We start from the raw sequence: 10,767 nt of genomic DNA on the forward strand, positions 1-10,767 counted from the left end.
TGAACCAGGAAGAAATAGAAAACCTGAACAGACCTATAACCACTAAGGAAATTGAAGCAGTCATCAAAAATCTCCCCACAAACAAAAGCCCAGGGCCAGATGGCTTCCCAGGGGAATTCTATCAGACATTTAAAGAAGAATTAATACCTATTCTCCTGAAACTGTTCCAAAAAATAGAAATGGAAGGAAAACTTCCAAACTCATTTTATGAGGCCACCATTCCCTTGATCCCAAAACCAGACAAAGACCCCATCAAAAGGAGAATTACAGACCGATATCCTTGATGAACATGGATTCAAAAATTCTCACCAAAATACTAGCCAATGGGTTCCAACAGTACATTAAAAGGATTATTCACCAGATCAAGTGGGATTTATCCCTGGGCTGCAAGGATGGTTCAACATCCGCAAATCAATCAACGTGATACAATACATTAACAAAAGAAAGGACAAGAATCATATGATCCTCTCAATAGATGCAGAAAAAGCATTTGACAAAGTACAGCATCCTTTCTTGATCAACACTCTTCAGAGTATAGGGATAGAAGGTACTTACCTCAATATCATAAAAGCCATCTATGAAAAACCTACAGCAAATATCATTCTCAATGTGGAAAAGCTGAGAGCTATCCCCCTAAGGTCAGGAACGCGGCAGGGATGTCCACTATCACCACTGCTATTCAACAGAGTATTAGAAGTTGTAGCCACAGCAATCAGAGAACAAAAAGAAATCAAAGGCATCCAAATCGGCAAAGAGGAAGTCAAACTCTCACTCTTTGCAGATGATATGATACTGTATGTGGAAAACCCAAAAGACTCCACCCCACAACTGCTTGAACTCATACAGGAATTCAGTAAAGTAGCAGGATATAAAATCAATGCACAGAAATCAGTGGCATTCCTATACACCAACAAGACAGAAGAGAGACAAATGAAGGAGTCGATCCCATTTACAATTGCACCCAAAACCATAAGATACCCAGGAATAAATTTAACCAAAGAGGCAAAGGATCTGTACTCAGAAAACTATAAAATACACATGAAAGAAATTGAGGAAGACACAAAGAAAAGGAAAAACGTTCCTTGCTCATGGTTTGGAAGAACAAACATTGTGAAGATGTCAATGCTACCTAGAGCAATCTACACATTCGATGCAATCCCCATTAAAATACCATCCACTTTTTTCAAAGAAATGGAACGAATAAACCTAAAATTTGTATGGAACCAGAAGAGACCCCGAATAGCCAGGAGAATGTTGAAAAAGAAAGGCAAAGCTGGGGGCATCACAATTCCGGACTTCCAGCTCTATTACAAAGCTGTCGCCATCAAGACAGTATGATACTGGCACAAAACAGACACATAGAACAATGGAACAGAATCGAGAGCCCAGAAATGGACCCTCAACTCTATGGTCTACTAATCTTCGACAAAGCAGGAAAGAATGTGCAATGGAAAAAAGTCTCTTCAACAAATGGTGTTGGGAAAATTGGACAGCCACATGCAGAAGAATGAAACTGGACCATTTCCTTACACCACACACAAAAATAGACTCCAAATAGTTGAAAACCTAAATGTGAGAGAGGAGTCCATCAAAATCCTAAAGGAGAACATAGGCAGGAACCTCCTCGACCTCAGCCGCAGCCACTTCTTCCTAGAAACATCGCCAAAGGCAAGGGAAGCAAGGGCAAAAATGAACTCTTGGGACTTCACCAAGATAAAAAGCTTTTGCACAGCGAAAGAAACAGTCCACAAAACCAAAAGACAACCGACAGAATGGGAGACAATATTTACAAATGACATATCAGATAAAAGGCTAGTATCCAAAATCTATAAAGAACTTATCAAACTCAACACCCAAAGAACAAATAATCCAATCAAGAAATGGGCAGAAGACATGAACAGACATTTTTCCAAAGAAGACATCCAAATGGCCAACAGACACATGAAAAAGTGCTCCACATCGCTCAGCATCGGGGAAATCCAAATCAAAACCTCAATGAGATACCACCTCACACCAGTCAGAATGACTAGAATTAACAAGTCAGGAAACGACATATGTTGGCGGGGATGTGGAAAAGGGGAACCCTCCTACACTCTTGGTGGGAATGCAAGCTGGTGCTACTACTCTGGAAAACAGTATGGAGGTTCCTCAAAGAGTTGAAAATAGAGCTACCCTACGATCCAGCAATTGCACTACTGGGTATTTACCCCAAAGATACAAATGTAGGGATCTGAAGGGGTACTATGTTGAACAATAGTGGCGAGAGTGGGCATCCTTGACGTATTCCTGATCTGAAGGGAAAGGCTCTCAGCTTTTCCCCATTGAGGATCATATTTGCTGTGGGTTTTTCATAGATGGATTTTATGAACTTGAGGAATGTTCCCTCTATCCCTATACACTAAAGAGTTTTAATCAGGAAAGGATGTTGTATTTTGTCAAATGCTTTTTCTGCATCAACTGAGAGGACCATATGGTTCTTCTCCCTCCTCTTATTAATGTGTTCTATCACATTGATTGATTTGCGAATGTTGAACCACCCTTGCATCCCGGGGATAAATCCCACTTGGTCGTGGTAGATGATCCTTTTAATGTATTGTTGGATCCTATTAACTAGGATTTTGTTGAGGATTTTGAAATCCATATTCATCAGGGATATCAGTCGGAAATTCTCCTTATTTTTTTAAAAAATTTTATTTATTTATTTGACAGAGAGAGACATAGCGAGAAAGGGAACACAAGCAGGGGCAGTGGGGGAGGGAGAAGCAGGCTTCCTGCTGAGCAGGGAGCCCGATGTGGGGCTCGATCCCAGGACCCCGGGATCATGAACTGAGCCAAAGGCAGACGCTTAATGACTAAGTCCCCCAGGCGCCCCTGAAATTCTCCTTTTTGATGGGATCTTTGCCTGGTTTGGGGATCAAGGGAATGCTGGCCTCATAGAATGAGTCTGGAAGCTTTCCTTCTGTTTCAATTTTTTGAAAGAGCTTCAGGAGAATTGGTATTATTTCTTCTTTGAATGTTTGGGAGAATCCCCCAGGGAATCCATCAGACCCTGGACTCTTGTTTTTTGGGAGGTTTTTGATCACTGCTTCAATCTCGTTACTCGTTATTGGCCTATTCAAGTTGTCAGTTTCTTCCTGTTTCAGTCTTGGGAGTTTATAGGTTTCCCAGGAAGGCATCCATTTCATCCAGGTTGCTCAGCATATTGGCATATAGTTGTTGATAATAATTTCTAATAATTGTTTCTATTTCCTTGGTGTTAGTCGTGATCTGTCCCCTTTCATTCATAATTTTATTAATTTAGGTCCTTTCTCTTTTCTTTTGGATAAGTCTGGCTAGTGGCCTATCGATCTTATTAATTCTTTCAAAGAATCAGCTTCTAGTTTTGTTGATCTGATCTACTGTGTTTCTGGTTTCTAATTCATTAATCTCTACTCTAGTATTAATTATTTGTCTTCTAATGTGTGGCTTAGGCATCGTTTGTTGCTTTTTCTCTAGTTCTTTAAGGTGTAGAGTTAGATGGTGAATTCAGGATTTTTCTGTTTTTTTGAGTGAGGCTTGGATGGCTATGTATTTCCCCCTTAGGACCGCCTTTGCAGTATCCCATAGGTTTTGAACCAGTGTGTTTTCGTTCTCCTTGGTTTCCATGAATTGTTTAAGTTCTTCTTTGATTTCCTGGTTGACCCAAACGTTCTTGAGCAGAGTGGTCTTTAGCTTCCAAGTGTTTGAATTTCTTCCAAATTTTTTCTTGTGATTGAGTTCCAGTTTTAAAGCATTATGGTCTAAGAATATGCAGGGAATAATCTCAGTCTTTTGGTATCGGTTGAGACCTGATTTATGACCCAATATGTGGCCTATTCTTGAGAAAGTTCCATGTGTGCTCGAGGAGAATGAGTATTCTGTGGTTTTAGGGTGGAATGTTCTGTATATATCTATGCGGTCCATCTGGTCCAGTGTGTCATTCAAAGCTCTTGTTTCTTTGTTGATTTTCTCCTTGGATAATCTGTCTATTGCTGAGAGTGGAGTATTGAGGTCTCCTACAATTAACATATTGTTATCAATATGACTATTTTGGTTAACAGTTGGCTTATGTAGATGGCTGCTCCCGTGTTGGGAGTGTAGATATTTACAATTGTTAGATCTTCTTGTTGGATAGACCCTCTAAGAACAATACAGTGTCCTTCTGTGTCTCTAACTACAGTCTTTAGTTTAAAATCTAATTTTTCTGATATAAGAATTGCTACCCCAGCTTTCTTTTGAGATCTGTTGTCATGGAAGATGGATCTCCATCCCTTCACTTTCAGTCTGGATGTATCTTTAGGTTCAAAATGAGTCTCTTGTAGGCAGCATATGGATGGGTCCTGTCTTTTTATCCAGTCTGCAAGCCTGTGCCATTTTATGGGAGCATTTAGGCCATTCACGTTGAGAGTGATTATTGAAAGATATGAATTAATTGTCATCATGTTGCCTGTGAAGATGTTGTTTTTATAGATTGTCCATGTAAATTTCTGTTGTATATCACTCTTGGGGTCTTTCTTTTTTTTATAAAATCCCCCTTAATATTTCTTGCAGGGTGGGCTTAGTGGTCACATATTCTTTCAGTTTCTGCCGGTCGTGGAAGCTCTGCATCTCTCCATCCGTTCTAAATGAAAGCCTTGCCAGATAAAGTATTCTTGGCTGCATGTTCTTCTCATTTAGTACCCTGAATATGTCTTGCCAGGCCTTTCTGGCTTGCCAGGTCTCTGTGGATAGGTCTGACGTTATTCTGATGTTCCTCCCTCTGTATGTAAGGAATCTCTTCCCCCTAACTGACCATAAGATGGTTTCCTTGGTTCTAAGATTTGCAGGTTTTACTATTACATTCCGGGGTGTTGGCCTGTTTTCCTTGATCTTGGGAGGGGGTCCTCTCTGCCTCTAGGACATGAATGTTTGTTTCATTCCCCAGATTAGGGAAGTTCTCCGCTACGATTTGCTCAAACACATCTTCTAGGCCTCTCTTTCTCTCCACTCCCTCCAGGATTCCAATTACTCTGACATTGGAACGCTTCATGGTGTCACTTATTTCTCTGATTCTATTTTCATGGATTCTGAGTTGTTTTTCCCTGGCCTCCTCTTTTCCCTTTTTATCTATTGTATTGTCTTCCAGGTCACTTATTCATTCTTCTGCCTCAGTTACCCTAGCTATTAGATTATCTAGATTGGATTGGATCTCATTGATAGCATTTTTAAGTTCTGCCAATTCAGCTTTCATTTCTGCTCTTAGAGACTCTATGTTGCCATTAATTGATTTCTCCATTCTAGCCATTGTCTTCACAATAGCTAGCCTGAATTCCATCTCCGACATCTTGGTTATATCTGCATCCATTTGTAAATCTGCAGCATAAGTCATAATCTCTGAGTCTTTTCTATTTTGGGGGCTCCTCCTCCTAGTCATTCTGTTGATGGGTGTTTGAGGGAATGTATAGAGTCCAAATTATCAACCAGAACCCAAGCTGCACCTGTTTTCTTAGGACCTTAGGGTTGCTGGCCTCTTGTTTTCCCAGCCTGTCTTCTGGGGGAGGGGCCTGCCATGCTGGTACTCAGGCAACCCTGTTTGGGTGGAGTTGCCCTGCCCCCCTGTGGCGGGGGTTGGGCTCAGCGGGAATCAGTTTTGGGAGCTTTGGTTCTCTGGCGGCTTTCCCTGACGGTTTTCCGCGTCTCTTCCGAGAGAGCCGAAGAGACCGTTTCCAACCCTCTGCCTCAGAACAGAGACTGCAGTCTGTTCTTCAGTGTGCTCTCCAGGCCACACTATCTCCGTTTCTGTCCATGCTGCTATCAACTGCAGCGGCCTGGGTTGTGCACCCTTCCGCAGTGCCCCCAGTCCTGCCTCCGGGTCGGAGCACATGTCTGCCCTTTGTGCTTCTAAAACCGCCAGCCGCCCCCGGTTTGCATGACCCCACCACTCTGGGTTTCCACCCCGGGGCTGCCCTCAAGTCCTTCCCCCACCCCCAGCCCCGCTACCGGTCTGCGAGTCTGTGCCCCGTCCCCAGCACACGAGGCTGTCGCTCACTGGTGGTGTAGGATCCCCACGGCTAGGCTCCCTCCCACTGCTGTTTATCCTCTGATATCTGCCCGCAGAATCAGGGCTCCCCGCTTCGTACCTTGAAACCAACCGCCTGTGATATTCTGTTTGTAGAGATCCAGATCTTCTTACATCTCAGGCTGGTTTCGTGGGTGCTCAGAGTGGTCTGGTAGACATCCAGCTCAATTCTGGGGACCAGTTGAAATAGGGTCCCCTACTCCTCCGCCATCTTTCCTAGTCCAATGTGACAGCTTTTGAGGGGAGTCACATGTATTTGTGGTTTCAGCAAGGGGAGAGGGGAGTTTTTCCCTTTTGTTTTATTTTTGTTGTTAAAAATTTTCCCTTGTTTGTATAATTAAATACAAAGATAATGGATGGTATTTTGCAAAACTAATAAATTATAATTATTATTAGTCCTGAGTGTACTGCCACTTGAACATGTCTGAGAATTACAAGATGGTCTCAGAACTCTTCCAAAAACATACATGGGTCTAATGAAAAGCCTTCACGATGAGCTTTAAGATGAGACGCAATCATTCATCTTGCGTTGGTGAGTCATCGCTCCTCATAACATCAGCACCATGTGGTTGACCTGGAGTCTGATCTATCTTCTCCATATGTTCAACTCACACTAACTACCTTACGATAGTAACCAAGAAGCTGGCTGATCATCAATGTTACATGGTATTTTGAAGACATTTAAATTTACCATTGAAGTTTGATTTGGCAGAGCAAATGGAAAAACCATTAAGAAAAAAAACAAGGAATTTCTGCAAATCGAGTGGTTGTTTTGTGTTGTTGGGGTTTATACTCACCACTAAAGATTAACCAACCCTTGGATTCAATGTTGCACTTAGTATGTTGCTTTGTTAACCATGGACAGGAATACACAGACACATAGACACTTAGGTTGAAGAATACATGAAAACATTTGTTTTACAAGAAACATAGGACGTTGTACTTGAAACTCTTAATGACTTTACATACTTTCCCTATTCTCCTCTGTAAATTAAACTATAGAGACCTAGACTCAGAGTCCAAGGTTCTGTATTCCTAAAATCACATTGCATCACATGTTCAAAACTGTTCCTATTTACTTTACAAGCAGAGACTTTGACCATAACATTAAACATTTAGCAACAGTTTAGATTAAAAAAAAACAAACAACAACAACTTTCAATATTGTCTCTTTCTGGGATGGGATTCTAGCCAACATTCTCCAACAAGCTCCCAGTTGGAAAGATACAAGTGCTTTTGCTCCTGTGATAGCAGAATCTATTAGGAACTATGCATGCATTTGCAAAGAGGATAAAGGAACATCGTCACAGGGCTTACTGGGCATGATTATATACGTCTAGAAATACACACGTAGTCAGCCTATGTCAGCACTGAAGCATCTTTGTGTGAATTCTGAGATTCCCTACATGTAAATAGCATTTACCTTGAAGAAACTAACGTCTTTTATATACTACAATTTCAACCTTCATCTAGAGCTGTTATTCTTAACCTTGGCGGCACATTATAATCTCCCAGACTGTTTAAAAAAAAATTGAGGGACGCCTAGGTGGTTCAGTCGGTTAAGCATCTGCCTTCGGCTTGGGTCACGATCCCAGGGTCCTGGGATCTAGTCCCACATCAGGCTCCTGGCTCAGTGGGGAGTCTGCTTCTCCCACTGCTTGTGCTCTCTCTGACAAATAAATAAATAAAATCTTTTTAAAAATTAAATAGAATTTCTGGGGGCAGTAGGGGTCTAAGCATTGATTTTTTTTAAGTGCTGAGGTAATTATGATTGTGGTAAGGGTCAAGATCCTCTGATTCATCATGTTAATATTTATCTAAGTTAAGTTCAACCCATGGGATTCCACCACATACAGTCTCTCTCTTGCCAAAGTGACATTACTCTCTACACTTTCTATATTATACAACTCCTTGATCTCTTGCGAATTACCTCTGGGTTCCATGAATTCATTCATTCTCTTTTTTTAAAAAGATTTATTTGTTTTAGACAGAGAGAGAGCACAAGTAGGAAGGGCAGGGAGAGGGAGAGAGAATCTCAAGCAGACTCTGCGCTGAGTGCAGAGCCTTATGCGGGGCTCGATCTCTTAACCCTGAGATCACGGCCTGAGCTGAAACCAAGAATCAGACGCTTAACTGACTGCACCACCCAGGTGCCCCAAATTCATTCAATATTTTGCAAACATTTACTAAGCCCTTACTAAGCTGTACTTTTTGGTTGATATTGGAATTTCAGAAAAATACATAAGATTTGAGGGTTTTCTATAAGGAGTTCACAGTTTACTAGGATTGAAATACAGTGCTAGATATAAAATAATAGAAGAAAGTCAGAGGTACTTATTCTCCTTAAAAGCAACCGCAGAAAATTCACAGAGGGAGTTTCATTTGGATTATGTTTTACAGAACCTTAGTGGGTTCAGAGGGAGTGAGGTGGGGTGGGAATGTGATGGTAAGGATCAGATAGTCTGGGTAGTTGCCAAAGCAAAGATGTCTTCCCAATAGCTGCAAACAGTTGAATGTTGCTGGAGCAGAGTATTTCAGGTATGGAATACTGGGAGATGAGTCTGGAGGGAGGGTAGGATCTAGATGACAGAGCCTCTTATATTCCATGATTAGGAGTTTGAACTCATCCTGAAGGCAGTAAAAGGGAGGACCAAGGTCAGGTTTGTATTTCGGAAAGAGTGTTGACAGCAGTGTAGAAGACAAATAAGGAGTAAGAGAGGAGCAAGGGAGAGAAAAGGATTGCAAAAAAGAAAGAAAGAAAGAAAGAAAAACCATAGTACATCTCCAATTGAACTCACGAACCTTGCATCCTGTGGTGTCAGTGAGTGGGAGACATTTTTTGAGATGAGCAGTATGAAGTGGGCCCCCCGTACACCTGGCCCCGATGAATTGGAACATTGCAGCTCTCCCAAAGTGTGCATTGGAGGAAAGGACTTTATTCCCAAAGAAGGGACTCCTAGCAAAGGGCTGAGGACAGTAGTCAGAACCGGAGGGAATTTTGCTGCACAGAGTCACTAGCCCAGATGTTCAGGTTTTAAACTGGATTTGGAGAAAAGTGCCCAGATATAACTGTGATATAGGGTCTGTGGAGGGGAACATGAACCAAACAGAGAAAAGGAACATAGTGTGTGGTTCTTCGGAGGATGACTCCATTGGGGAAGGGGATCATGCCCACCACAATAGAGGAAATGTGGTGTCCTGGTTAAAAACGGGTTTTAGTCATGGCATACCTGAGTTTGAGTCCTGACTCTGCCTCTTATTAGCTGTGGCATCTTCAGCAAGCAGTATTCTATAGTCATGTTTTCATCTCTAAAATGGGGATGAAAAGAAAACCTACTTCAAATGCTGATTGTCAGGATTAAATTGGAATGCATACAGAGTACTTTAAAAGTGCCTGGTTTATACCGAGTGCTTGAGAAAAATTTGTTCTCATTAACATTCTTCTTATCATTAATATCAATGACTCAGATGTCTTACACCAAAGTACTGGAAATTCCCACACAAAACCATAATAGATTTCAATAAGACTCACTAAATTGGTGTTCATTACTAGAAAACACAAAAGAACAAAAGAAAGAAAAAGGCACATTCTGTACACCACTGCAAAATGTCAGAGTTATTTGTAGGTGGTGGAATATGGGTATTTTGCTTTCTTCCTTCTTTTTACTATGTCAGCCTTTTGTTTTGTTTTTGCTGATTTTTAAAAACCTATCAGTAGATAAGACAGAAAATCTATTTCCACATTTGGGGAAAATACAAGATTTCCTGCGTGGAGGGACACCTCGGTGGCTCGGTCAGTTAAGCACCTGCCTTTGGCTCATGTCATGATCTCAGAGTCCTGGGATCGAGTCCCGAGTTGGGCTCTCTGCTTAGTGGGGAGTCGGCTTGTCCCTCTCCCTCTGCTCCTCCTCTCGCTCATGCTCTCTCTCTCAAATAAGTAAATAAAGTCTTAAAAAAAAAAAAAAAGATTTCCTACATGGAAATCTACAAACACAACAGTAGGTATGTAATCCTCCCATGTTAAAAGAGCATTCCCGGACACTGCTTACTTGGCATTTGTCCCGAAGGGCAGCACAAACATAGGATGCCTCTGCTCTAGGAACTCATCTTTGTATAGAAAATGCTACAGATGTTTTCCCCCAAGATTGAGCAGAGTCATCATGTCACCCAGGTAATGTCTAGTGATCACTAGAGACCCCAGCCAATTCCTCCAGAGTCAGGCTCCTCAGCCCCCTTTACTCCTGGATCTGGTGCCCGGTCCCAACTCCCTCCCTTTTCCTGCTTCACTTGAAATCCAGAATTAGGGCACATTTGGGACAAAAAGTCTGTGACGCTTTGGAACACAAAGACGAGAACACTGGGATCTTTCACATAGATGTCATACACTATTTAGAAAAAAATATTGTAAGCAATCGCAAGAAAAGATCCATGTGATCTCATTACCAGAGATTCTAGAAGGGAACAGATGAGGCTTAACAGATGAGAGCCTGAGAATAAAATGTTGAAAACGTGTTCACTGATGATCTGATGTAGAAGAAAATGAGGAGGCAGCCAGAGAAACTACCAGGAGTTTTCAAGAGGTTCTCGTATGAGCTCAGATATGGAAAGAAAAGACCATGCTAGAAAGAAAGAAACGATTACAAGAAGAAAGAAAGAAAGAAAGAAAGAAAGAAAGAAAGAAAGAAAGAAAG

This window comes from Callorhinus ursinus, unplaced genomic scaffold (genome assembly GCF_003265705.2).
Source record: "Callorhinus ursinus isolate GAN/ISIS: 27379988/994484 unplaced genomic scaffold, GSC_fseal_2.0 scaffold50, whole genome shotgun sequence".
Classification (NCBI taxonomy): domain Eukaryota; kingdom Metazoa; phylum Chordata; class Mammalia; order Carnivora; family Otariidae; genus Callorhinus; species Callorhinus ursinus.